Source organism: Vigna unguiculata, chromosome 4 (assembly GCF_004118075.2).
Source record: "Vigna unguiculata cultivar IT97K-499-35 chromosome 4, ASM411807v1, whole genome shotgun sequence".
Classification (NCBI taxonomy): domain Eukaryota; kingdom Viridiplantae; phylum Streptophyta; class Magnoliopsida; order Fabales; family Fabaceae; genus Vigna; species Vigna unguiculata.
Genome location: NC_040282.1, coordinates 6,498,840 through 6,512,359, shown reverse-complemented (window position 1 = coordinate 6,512,359; position 13,520 = coordinate 6,498,840).

Genomic DNA, 13,520 nt, shown 5'->3' with positions numbered 1-13,520 from the left:
TAATGCAGGGCTTGGGCCAAGCCCAAGCCCATCTAGGATCCAAACATTGGCTCAACCCACAAAGATGGCAAAACATAATTAATAACTTTATAAATACGCGTGGACTCCAGCAATTAAGAGGTACACTTTCATTAATTTCCTAATCTAAGATTTGACTTCTGAAAAACTCTTTACTGACTTGATCGTCGGAGCCTTCTCTGCAAGTAACCCCCTAAGGGTCCAGACCGTCTACGATGGAAGATGACATGTACACGCCAAGAAGGAGTCGACTCGAGAGGTCAAGGATTGAGGTAAGGCATTATTTGTGTTCCCTAATATTTCTTACTTGTTCTCCGGAGAAGCAAATAATAATCTTACTTTTCTTATTTCCTAGAAAACTAATTTAAATATGTAGTAAACTAACCAAAAGTTTTAAAATAGAAAAATAAACTAAATAGAAAATAACAAAAGAAAAACTTTTATAATGAAAATAAGTTTTTAAAAGATAATAAAAAAACATAAAAATAATGATTAAGAATAAGAATTAAAAAAAAGTTTTATAATAAAAAAATAATAATAAATTAAAAATAGAAAAATAGTTTTTAAATAATCAAAATAGTTTTATAAAATATATTTGAATTTATAAAAAAATGAAAAAAAGGTAAAAGTAAAAAAAACTATAAAAATATTGTTTAAAAAAAAATATATTAGCCTAATAAGTATATAAAACAAAGTAATAAAAAATAAAAGAATAATAAAAAGACATATATAGTTTTTACTAAAGAAAGAAGTAAAATTAACATTAGAAAAAGTAAGAAAACTTCAAAATAAGTGGTTATATGTTATCATTACTCAACTACATCCTACTAATACTCTCAAAATCTAGATTATCTCCATGTTTCTCTCAACCTCCACACACAGTTAATATTTTAAACAATGCTAAAAAAAAGGTCTCAAAATCTCATAGTCTTAGGCACGTTCCTCGAGTTTTTCTTTCTTTCTCCACTTCATTAAAGAGAAGGTTTTCACACAATACATAGACATTTTCTCCTTTATCCACGATCATCTTTTCCCAAGGTCAAAAGGAAAATGATTAGTTAACTACTTTTTTCTTACCACCTTACGTGGATTCATCTTATGCATTTTAATTTTAACTTTTAATATACTTTTAAGCTATTGAAGTGACAAAGGAAATAAAAAAGTGCATTCCGCGCGTGGGTGATCTTTTGGACAAAAAATCCCCATTATATTAGGCTTTCTAGAAGCTGCCATTTTCGGAACCCATTTCTTTGCACCCACCAAGTTTCCTAGAAGCTTCACATAGAACCCATTTTTCCCTTCTTCTTTGAACATTGTCACCCATAAGGTAAGAAAATAAAGCCCCTTCCCTTCTAATCTGAACATTGCAACCCATAAAGCTAGCGAACGAAACCCTTTTTGTTGTACTCGTTACATTGCAAACCATAACCCTTTCTAGCCTTTTCTCCCTTTTTTTTCTTTGGACTGAATTTTGCAAGCCCTAAACGAAGGGTTTTGGTCGTAACTTTTGTCCATCCAATGCACAGGACATTGAGGGTTTTGCGGAGATGAATGTTGTTATTGATTTACTTTGTCACCTAAGCTTAGGTTGTAAGATAAGTTTTAAAATGTTACAAGCTAATTTTTCCCCAAATGAACTTACACTTGGTTTAGAACAGATGGGATGGGGTCTGGTATTGGTGTGCATAGTTGGGGTCCAACCTTTTAGTAAGGGAGAGAATTGTGTGTTCTTATGTAATTCCAAAATCTATCAATTGTAATTTGTACAAAAACTCTTTCGTGGGTTACATCTTAATTGCTCTTGGGTTGCAAGATAAATTTAAAAATGTTGCAGGCTAGTTTTTACCCAAATGAACTTACACCCAGTTTTGAAGAAATGGGATGGGGTCTGGCATTTGTGTGCACAGCTCGGGTCAACTCTTTTAGTAAGAGAGAGAATTGTGTGTTCTCATGCACTTCCAGAATTTGTCAATTTTATTTTGTGCAAAAACTCCTTTGTAGGTTACACCTTAATTGCTCTTAGGTTGCAACATAAGTTTAAAAATGTTGCAGACTAGTTTTTTTCCCTAAATGAACTTACACCTAGTTTAGAAGAAGTGGGATAGAGTCTAGTATTGGTGTGCACAATTGGTGTCCACCCTTTTAGTAAGGGAGAAAATTGTGTGTTCTTATGCACTTCCAAAATCTGTCAATTTTACTTTGTGCAAAAACTCCTTTGTGGGTTACACCTTAATTGCTCTTGGGTTGCAAGATAAGTTTAAAAATGTTGCAGACTAGTTTTTCCTTAAATGAACTTACACTTGGTTTAGAAGAAGTGGAATGGGGTCTAGTATTGGTATGCACAATTGGGGTCCACCCTTTTAGTAAGGGAAAAAAAATTATGTGTTCTCATGCACTTTCAAAATCTGTCAATTTTATTTTGTGCAAAAACTCATTCGTAGGTTACACCTTAATTATTCTTGGATTGCAACATAAGTTTAAAAATGTTGCAGGCTAGTTTTTCCCTAAATGAACTTACACATGGTTTAGAAGAAGTGGGATGGAGTCTGGTATTGGTGTGCACAACTGGTGTCCGTCCTTTTAGTAAGGGAGAAAATTGTGTGTTCTCATACACTTCCAAAATCTGTCAATTTTACTTTATGCAAAAACTCCTTCGTGGGTTACACCTTAATTGCTTTTGGGTTATAGATAAATTTAAGAATGTTGCAGACTATTTTTTTCCCAAAGGAACTTACACTTGGTTTATAATAAGTGGGATGGGGTCTGGTATTTGTGTGCACAGTTGAAGTCCACCCTTTTAGTAGGGGAGAGATTTGTGTGTTCTTATGCACTTCCAATATTTGTCAACTTTTTTTTATGCAAAAACTCCTTCATGGGTTACATCATAATTGCACTTGGGTTGCAAGATAAGTTTAAAAATGTTGCAGGTTAGTTTTTTTTTCAAATGAACTTACACCTGGTTTAGAAGAAGTGGGATTAGGTTTGGTATTGGTGTGCACAACTAAGGTTCACCCTTTTTGTAAGGGAGAGAATTGTGTGTTCTCATGACTTCCAAAATTTGTCAACTTTATTATGTGCAAAATCTCCTTCGTTCAAAAATGGGAGGGGCTTCATTCACTAGCTTTATGGGTTGCAATGTGCAGAGTAGGGAAGGGGTTTCGTTTTCTTACCTTATGGTTGGCAATGTTCAGCGAAGAATGAAAAAATGGGTTCTATGAGACTTGGTGGGTGCGAAAAAATGAGGTCCCAAAAATGACAACTTGCAGAATGGCAATGTTCAACGAAGAAAAATGGGTTCTAAGAGAATGGAAATTTTCTGCCCAAAAGATTACTCACGCACGGAATAGACTTTTTTTATTTCCTCTGACACTTCTACAGCTTAAAAGTAAGTTAAAATTTAAAATTAAAATGCAAAAGTTCAATCCACGTTAGGTGGTAAGAGAAGTAGTAAGAAAAAGTAGTTAACTAATCATTTTTCAGGTCAAAAATATCATTTTTGGATCTCACTCTCATCACCCTTCGTTAACTATCATCCTAGACCAACTCACACTAAGGGACCACACAACACGGTACCAAACACAAAAAGAGACCACCTGAAAAACCTTTTTTTGGAGAGAACGAGTCCAGCATTTGTCGCGCCGCTGCTAAACGCCAACTGTTTCTCATTGGTGAGATTTCTGCTCTAAGTAGCCACGGCCATTTCTGGTGAATCTCCACCGCGCGTCAACCGCGTAAATACCCTATATCTCTTTTTGCCTATTGTGTTCTCTTGTTTTTGTTGTTATTTGTTTTGATTCAATATTGTAATGATTAGGGTTTGAGTCTGATTGGGTATTATCTGTTGAAACTCGAGTGGATATTGAGGTTATTGATTAACTTGTTGGTATTGATATTGGAAATTTTATGTTGAAGGATTGTGATGATTAGTGCGTTTTTGGTTTAATTTGTTCTTGATAGGGAGGGTTTGAATGCACTGATCATTGTGTTGGTGTTTCGGTTGATGTTTGCGAGAGTCATGGATTGTTCTTGATATGTGAATTATTGGATTATAATTTATTTGGATTGATATTCGGATTGATGATCAAAAATTGGTACTGCTTGCATAAGAAAGGGCTGTGAAAGAAGTTGGGTGGATCACGATGGCATGAGTTTAATTTCATAATTTGCAGTGCAGGAGATTAGTCTAGGCATTCACATTCCATTATATGAATAAGACCATTCTTAAGGTTTCATAGGTTAAGGTTTCATTGGCATAAAGATTCAGAGAGGAAGGACTTCTTGCGTTCTTTTAATGTTATTAGGTTAAAAAAATAATAATAAATGAAAATAATAAAAAGATATGTAAAGTAAAATAACAACAGATACAAATTGAAACTAAAATTTCGTTATGGGTCCAATTTTAGATTTGCATCCTTTTACCACTTGCTTTTGTAGTTTGATTAAGTCAATTTACTTTATGCACCTCCATGTTACACCTTTACTCGGTTGGCTGCTCGTTTATACCCCTATTATTGTTGTTCAATACTCCATGTTTTGTTTTGTTTCGTTTTGTTTTTACATATGAATAAGTATCTTTATTTTATATCAAAATTACAAAGTAAAATGTTACAAATTAAAATTTTGAAAACACTTAATGTATTATGTCTACTCTCGAATTTGCTTGATAGATAAATGTTTTTCTTAAATAAAGTTTGATTATCATGTCGAGTCTCAACCTTGATTGATAAATCATAATTTTCATAACTTTAATTATCATGTCGAGTCTCAGACTCGCTTGATAATCATTATTTTTCATAACTTTAATTATCATGTCAAGTCTCAGACTCGCTTGATAATATTTTTTTTCATAATTTTAATTATCATGTTGAGTCCCAGACTTACTTGATAATTATTTTTTATAACTTTAATTATCATGTCGAGTCTCAGACTCGCTTGATAATCATTATTTTTCATAACTTTAATTATCATGTCGAGTCCCAGACTCACTTGATAATAATTATTTTTCATAATTTTAATTATCATGTCGAGTTCCGGACTTGCTTGATAATCATTTTTCACAACTTTAATTATCATGTCGAGTCCCAGACTCGCTTGATAATCATTATTTTTCATAATTTTAATTATCATGTTGAGTTCTGAACTTGCTTGATAATCATTTTTCATAATTTTAATTATCTTGTTGAGTCCCAAACTCGCTTGATAATCATTATTTTTCATAACTTTAAATATCATGTCAAGTACCGAACTCGCTTGATAAAAATTATTTCATAATTTAATTATCATGTTGAGTCTTAGACTTGCTTGATAATAATTAATTTTCATAACTTTAATTATCTTGTCGAGTCTCGGACTCGCTTGATAACCATTATTTTCATAACATTAATTATCATGTGGAGTTTCAAACTCGCTTGATAATCATTATTTTTCATAACATTAATTATCATGTCGGGTCTCGTACTCGCTTGATAATCATTAGTTTTTATACTTTTAATTATCTTTTTGGGTCCTGGACTTGCTTGATAACTACTTTATACAACATACAAAATTTCTCTAAAAATTTACAAATTTACAAACTCTACATGCTTACAAACCCTTCCATCTCTTTTAAATAGTTCTTTTCATCTAGAACTACGTGATCCCTGATTCTCTATTCCGATTGGAGATACATAGGAGCAAGGTCAATCCTTGTCGGATTCACCTTCCCAAAATCACATCTTTTACAATATTTTTTTTTCATCTAGAATTACGTGATCCCTGATTCTCCATTCTAATTGGAGATACGTAGGAGCAAGATCAATCCTTGTCGGGTTTACCTTCCAAAAATCACATCTTTTACAATATTGTTTTCATCTAGAACTACGTGATCCTTGATTTTCCATTTTGAATGGAAATACGTAGAAGCAAGACCAAGTCCTTGTCAGGTTCACCTTCAAAAAAATTAAAATCTTTTCAAAATCATTTTTTTTATTTAGTTGACAATGACATTTGAGAAAATGTTGCAAAGCTTTCCATCAGAGAAGATGTTATTAATCTGCTCATTGGAATTGAAGGATTCAACATGTTGCCACCATTTAGATCTTTTTTGAAAAATCCTCAGCAGCAAGTTAAAAAATAACTCTTGGTAGGAGGATTAAAGTTAGATGAAAGGCTTATGCATTACTTAATTATTTGGATTTTATGCCCAAGAGCTGCAAATCATGCACAGTGCATTGAAGTAGATATTCTAATCATCTATGAACTACTAAAATCATATCATTATTGATTGGTCAAGTCTTATAGTTAATACAATGCTCAATTGAAAAATCTTGCATACCCTCTCCACTATTCATTTCTTATTCAAGAATCTGTGAATACAAATATATAAGTACTACTGGATAACTTATTCAACACACTCTTGAATTAAACAAAATTGGAAAAAGCGCTATCAAACAAATGGGATTTATTCCTCATGGAGATAGTTACATTTCCAAAGGAGATGGGCCAACTGAAGACTTTGAGGATGACCAAAAAATGCCAGAGGTTGCTCCTATTATTGGTTATTCCAGTGTTGTTGTTGGGTCTTCCTTCTCCATGGAAGAAAATAATGCTAATGTGTGTAGAAGGATGGAAGAAATGCACACTCTTCAAGGTTCTAGGCATGAAGAAGTGTGTAATTTAATTAGGAATTTAGACACTAGATTTCTCACGTAGAATAGAAATTTGATAATTATTTTGGTGATGAAAATGATGATAGGAACTTTGAATTCTAAAGGTTGTCAAATTAAGGGGGAGTTCAATTATATTATTTTATTTTATTTACAGAGACTATCTCATGAGTTCAGTTTTTGTTTAGGATAAAAAAGGGGGAGAAAAGTTTAAAGCATAGAACTATTTAATGTTTTCTTTGTGAAGTTGTGTATATGTAGGTTATTACTAAAGGCTTTAAAAACAAATTTTGATCATCATCACAAAAGGGAGATTGTTGGTAAAAGAAGAAGATGAAGGAGAACATTCTTTTGGAGAAAATTTTGATGATGATAAAAGCAAGTCCAAAGACTTCAAGTGATGACCATAAATATTGGAAGACTTGTATTTTATATTATGCCTTTGAAATAAGTTCCATATTAGTGAAAATTTGTGCATAGGACTTAGCATAAAGAGTCACAAAGCAACATGCATAAAGATCAACTCAAGGAAGACTTTATTTTTCATAAAAGCTCTATGATAATTGATTAATACTAATGATAATCGATTATCCAAATAAATTTAAGATTTTCAAAAATGATTCTATAATAATAGATTATCCACTCCTAATAATCGATTATCACAATGAGAAAATCTTTTTAAAAAAACTTATGTGATAATTGATTTTCTCTTGAAACAATTGATTATCAATAGCAATTGTAACTTGACTCTTCAGGTTCTTGACCTAATTTTTGAAAGAGAAATTCTATATATGTTTAGAAAAACCTATTTCGAAAATAACTTTTTCATTTAGAGGTTTAAAGTTGTGACTGCTAGGGAAACTCTCTATGTTTGTGAAAACGAACTTTGAAAAACCTATTATAGGTCGAACGATAATTTTCACCAAGTGGGGTCTTTAGGGATTAAGTGGTTCTTTTGTTGCTGGAAAAAGTTGTTTATCCTTTGTGCAACTCAAAAGTGGTTCATTCCTTGTGTGAATCAAGGAAGGTGTCTTTCATCTTTTTTGTCTTCGAGAGGTGTTTTCTAATCCTTAAAATTTTTCTTCTGTGATTGTAAGTACGGTTTATTTATTGTTTGAGTTAATCCCTCTTTAAAGAAATTAACAACTACATGTAGGGTCTTTTGATCCGAACCAATATAAAATACCTTGTGCAATCTTCTCTTTCCATACTCTCTTTAATTATCTGTTGTTATGAAAAATGAAAGGATTTTAATTAAACTTTGATATTAAAAATGGAAAACTTTTTAAAAGTACAATTTTTATTAATAAACTAATTCACTCCCCTCTTGGTTTTTTTCCAAATATGAATATTGAGTTGTGCGTTTATAACAATATAGGTATAGATGATCTCGGTTTAGGCATTCAATATGGTCTCGGTTATATATATAGTACAATAGCCCCGAACTCGATGTTATAACAGAGTCTTCAAGATGTCAACAATACCTATATGATATGCAAAGAAAATGTATGTTCTTTTGCCACCTCATCCTTACAGGTATAGTAGTCCCCCTACCTTTAGGAGCGAAGCGACAATGAGACTTCATAAATAGGTGTTAGGATGTCAGAGATTGAAGTAACCTAGGGGAGTGTAATTGTCGCGTCTTTTAGCCATTAAACCTGGAGAGATGAGACCCACAAAGATTTGGGTAGGACATTTGGTTGCCCTATAGTGACATCCGAGGTTGTAGACCTCTTTTATGGAGACATTATAGGTGAGATTTATCCTATAGAGTGTCGCAATATGCAAAGTATTCCTCAACCCTCAGAGACAGATCAGATGGGACTTATGGCTCTGTTGGCTCTTCTGGCCATAACCTGCCCGATCTACAAAGGGTATCCTAGCGAATACAAGCCACTTCAATTACACAAATATTCAGAAGGTATCCAAGGATTTCTCGCTCTGATACCATGGAAGCAGAAGATATGTAAGATTATGAGAATATAAATCTGGCAGAGCCGGTTAGATATTCTCTCATAAGTTTACATCATGGTTAGATATTCTCTCATAAGTTTACATCATGGAAGAAGAAGATATGTAAGATTATGAGTAAGATTATGAGAATATAAATCTGGCAGAGTCGGTTAGATATTTTCTCATAAGTTTACATCATGGTTAGATATTCTCTCATAAGTTTACATCATGGAAGAAGAAGATATGTAAGATTATATATAAATCTGGCAGAGCCGGTTAGATATTCTCTCATAAGTTTACATCATGGTTAGATATTCTCTATTGGAAGCAGAAGATATGTAAGATTATGAGAATATAAATCTGGCAGAGCCGGTTAGATATTCTCTCATAAGTTTACATCTTTAAAAGAATAATTATATTTGTAAGAATTAACTTCTACAATTTTCTTAATACTAGAAAAATAATTATGTGTAAATTTAAAACTATTCATGCTAAGACCGGGAGAGATAGTAAAAGAACAATGATATTTTTGACTATTAAATTTTGATAATTTTCTCTTACAACACATGTCATCTTTTAAATGCTTTTTGAATATTAAAAATAAGAAAAAGAAAAAATGGAAAATCACTAAGAAGATGACACTTAGAGTGGTAAGAAAAAGTTGTCAAAATTTAGTAGTCAAAAAGTAAAAATAGTTAACTTCTCTAATTTTCTCGTCTATCTCCCTTGCTTCTAAAACAAAAATATTTTTTGACAAATATTTTGTTGATAAGATTGACAAAGTTATTAAATAGAATACTATTTTATTTTTTAAAATTAATTTTTTGACAAACACTTTGGTGATAAAGTTGACAAAATTACTGAATAGAGTATTTTCTTTTTATTTTTGTATGGAAGTTAAAAATAAAGTAATAAAGTTTTAAGAGTTATTTTTTATTAAATATGGTTGTTTGTTAAAGTTTGTCAAACAAAACTCTGTCAAAGTATAATTTTTTATTTTATTTTTTTATGGAAGTTACAAGAATAAATTAATAAAGCTTATGATGAATTTGAGAGGATCAAAGGAGATTGTGATCCTGTTTGGATTAAGAGATTTGAAGGATGGACAAAGATATTTGAAGAAAACTTTGTGAGAGTTTGTGTATAATGAGGTGTGAAGATAAATTTTAAAAAAATGTCTTAATATACAAATTTAGGTAATTACCATTTTATCCGTAAAGATGAATGTAATAATTAAATAAAAATAATAGAAAATATTTATTCTTTTATTATTTAATTTATTATATTATTTATATAAATAAGGAAATAAAATTTGATTACTAATATATATAATATATATATATATATATATAATAGATTAAAATTAGAAATATTGTTAAAATATGTGCTTATTTTTCTAAATATTCAAAATTTAGATTTCTGAAATATTATAAAATAATACTTTAATGATATTGTTTTGCTAAAAATCTAGTATCTTAAATCGAAGAACAAAAATAAAGTGAACTTCCTAAGTCAAAGTTAATAATTACTTTAAGTTAAAATTAATAATTACTTTAAGTTAAAATAGTTTTGTCTCTTGCTATTTTTAAACAAAACGGCTACAAATCGTCTATCCTCTTTATAATAAGAGAATATTTTAAATACAAAAAATAATAACAAAATAGAAAGACAATAAATAAATATCAAATATCTCTTATACAATGATATTTATTAATAAAATCTTAATTAGTCACAAGACGAACTTAGACTCAATTCCTACATCCATATATTTTAGGTCAGTTTTTGGATGTCTCTTCCATCTTTGAGTATCGAGTTAAATTTTGAACGATTGGGATGGTACAAATATCTATATAGTATAGAGCTAATATATAATATATTATGAGAATATAGATATATATTATTATATGTATATAGATATAATATAGTTAACTTTATGATAAATTATTTCGGCAAGATAAGTGGTGATTTGTTAGTAAATTTTAATTAGTTTATCATAGTATTTTGTGTCTTATATCTTGTAGGAGATAAAACTTGTTTCTTAGGTTAAATGTTACCCATAAGTAGAACAAAATGGGTGAGAGTTAAAGCATTCAAATAATTTAGTATTCAAATCCAAAAATTCTCCTATGGTTGAGAGAGTTGTTGACTCCCGATTGAGGATGTAACTTATCCAGCAAGTGCATCAGTTTGATTGTAGCACAACAAGTTCGTATCCACATGGATTTGGTTTGATAAATTAATAATCTATAGTCTACTCTAAGTTTGCAATGAAACGATAACAAAGATTTAGTTTGACAGTTTGAAAATAAGTGTGAAAGCTTGGTAAATATGGGTTTCTTTAAATATGGGTTTCTTTCAGCCTTAAATTACAAGAAAGGGTTAGTTGACCCTTAAATTACAAATATAGATAAAGTCGGTAAGAAGGAGGACGACTTCTAAATTTAAGTTGATTAGGTATATGAATAGTTTCTTTGTAATTTTTGAAAAAGAGAAAGTCGTCACACATCATGACAATTTCTTTGTAATATTGGTTGAACTGAAGTCGTCCTAACTAGCAACGACTTTAGTTATGTTGAATTTTATTTAGTTTTAGTTAATTTTTTTTAATATATTGAGAGGTGCAGGTAAAATATAAACTTAGCAAATAATTTATGGAAATTTATAAATTGTAGTCGGAGTTTGTTAGAAATAAAAATTTGGGATATTTTTCATAAAAGTATAAATATTAAGATCATTATATTAAATAATGGAAAATTACAAGCAAGATGGGAATTTCATAATATAACATATTGAAAAACTAGATATAGCAAAAACTACTGATGAAGGGACAATTGCCCATGTGATGTCCTTCATTTCTACAATATGAACATTTATTTTATTTATTAGGAGTGGGTTGATCCATTCATCGTTGATAAGAGTAGTTGAAGGTCTTCCCAGTGCCCTACGACATATGTTTGAAATGAAATTAGGTATGGTGTATGTGATGTACTTATTGAAGCTAGCTGACTTGAATATTGTTGCAAATTATAATTGGAGTTTTGCTATTTTAGCATATCTGTATCGTGGCCTAGATCACGACATTCACCTCAGCCAAAATAATATTGGAGGATATATGATTCTCTTTCTATGTTGGGCTTATGAGAGAATTACATGCATAGGTCCACATGCATACAATTTTTTTTCACTTCTTTTATTGGCTACAATACATGCACGAATACAAATACAACACTAACTATACCTACCCGATCCAAAACATATTGTTGTTGTTAAGTCCAAATCAGCTCAATAAGCATTGGGATCCAAAACATATTGTTTTTGTTTTCCTTTTCAAAAAAGCAAAGTCGTCCTATGTGAGAACAATTTCTGATTACATGGAAAGTGAAGTCGTCCTCATACATGAAGAGTTCACCTTTCCTTCTTTTTTTTTTACGTAAACATTAGGTCTATCAGCAACCTTAATTGCAAGGCTAAGGATCTTCACACTTGGCTCCCGAGTTTCTGAATTATTCATTGTACATATAACAAGTTAGGCTCTCAAAATGGAGGGAAGAATTCAACCATATACCGATTCAATTGTTTGTTGGATTTCATAAAATGAAATCATGTTTGTGTATAATCCATTAAAATAACACATTTGCATTAGCAAATAATTACAGAGCAATGATACTCATGATCCTTCATTGTAAATTCATCAATAGTATCAACGTTAACAACTGGAATGAAGAAATGAGATATTCAAGTCCCCAAAGAGGACATAGATTTTTTTATTGCTTTTTCTTCTCTCAAATGGGGAAGAATGACACATTTCTTGGATTTATGACTATGATTCATATGTGTACAATAAGAATCACGAACAGAGAAAAAATTGAAAAAAATGAAACTGTACAAAAAAAGGAAAAGTGAAGTCGTCATGTATGAGGACGACTTTGCTTTTTTGAAAAAAATAAATAAAAATCGGTTGGGTGGAGGACGACTTCACTTGTAATGTCGTCCTCCACCTTGATAACTTGATCCTATTTGGCAAAAAAAATTTCAACGGACCCTATTTTACAAATTTATCATTAAATGGACCATGTTTTACAAAAAAAAAAAAATTCAAAGAACCCTATTTTACAAATTTTGCATCAAATGAACCTATTTTACAAATTTAACATCAAAGGAACCTTTTTTTTTAAAAAAAAAAACCCTTTTGATAATAAAAACTCAAATACTCATAAACTAACCTCAACTCACGTCAAATCAAGCTCGATTAAATTTTGGTAAGAATACTAATGTTCGTTAAAAACTCAATGTTCCTGCGAAGAACAAGAGAAGTTAGACACGAATATCACCTTACCTTAATCTGTAACCTCTCTATTTGGCTTCTTCTCGGCTCGCATTTGTCATCTGCTGGTATCACGGCTTGGACCCATGAGGGGTTACCTACGAAGAAGACTCCGACGATAAGTCAGCCAAAAGATTCTCAGAAAGTCAAATCTCGTGATTAAGGGATTAATGAATGTATACCTTTAAATTGTTAGGGTCCACACATATTTATAGTTTATTAATTATGTATGGCCACGTCATGGACTAGGCCCTTGTTTGGGCTGCAAGTGGGCTTGGGCCTAGCCCAGGCCCCCTAGTTCGATCATTGTTGGCCTTAGGGGCTTTGTTAGTACTACTTTAAGTCTGTAAGGGTCATTAGGTCATGTTTTGTCTTCTGAAGTAGGCGGCTTAGGCCGCTTACTCTTGTCTGCTTGATTTATTTGATAACTGCTTGAATGCTTGCGGGGCTTTATGTAGGCGGGTCTGACCGTATAGTTGTGTTAGGCCGCCTAGATGCAGTACACTCAACAAAGGTTAAATAAACACAACAAGAAAATTGAAGAGTAACTACCTCCAAACAAAGTATTGTTGAGATAAGGA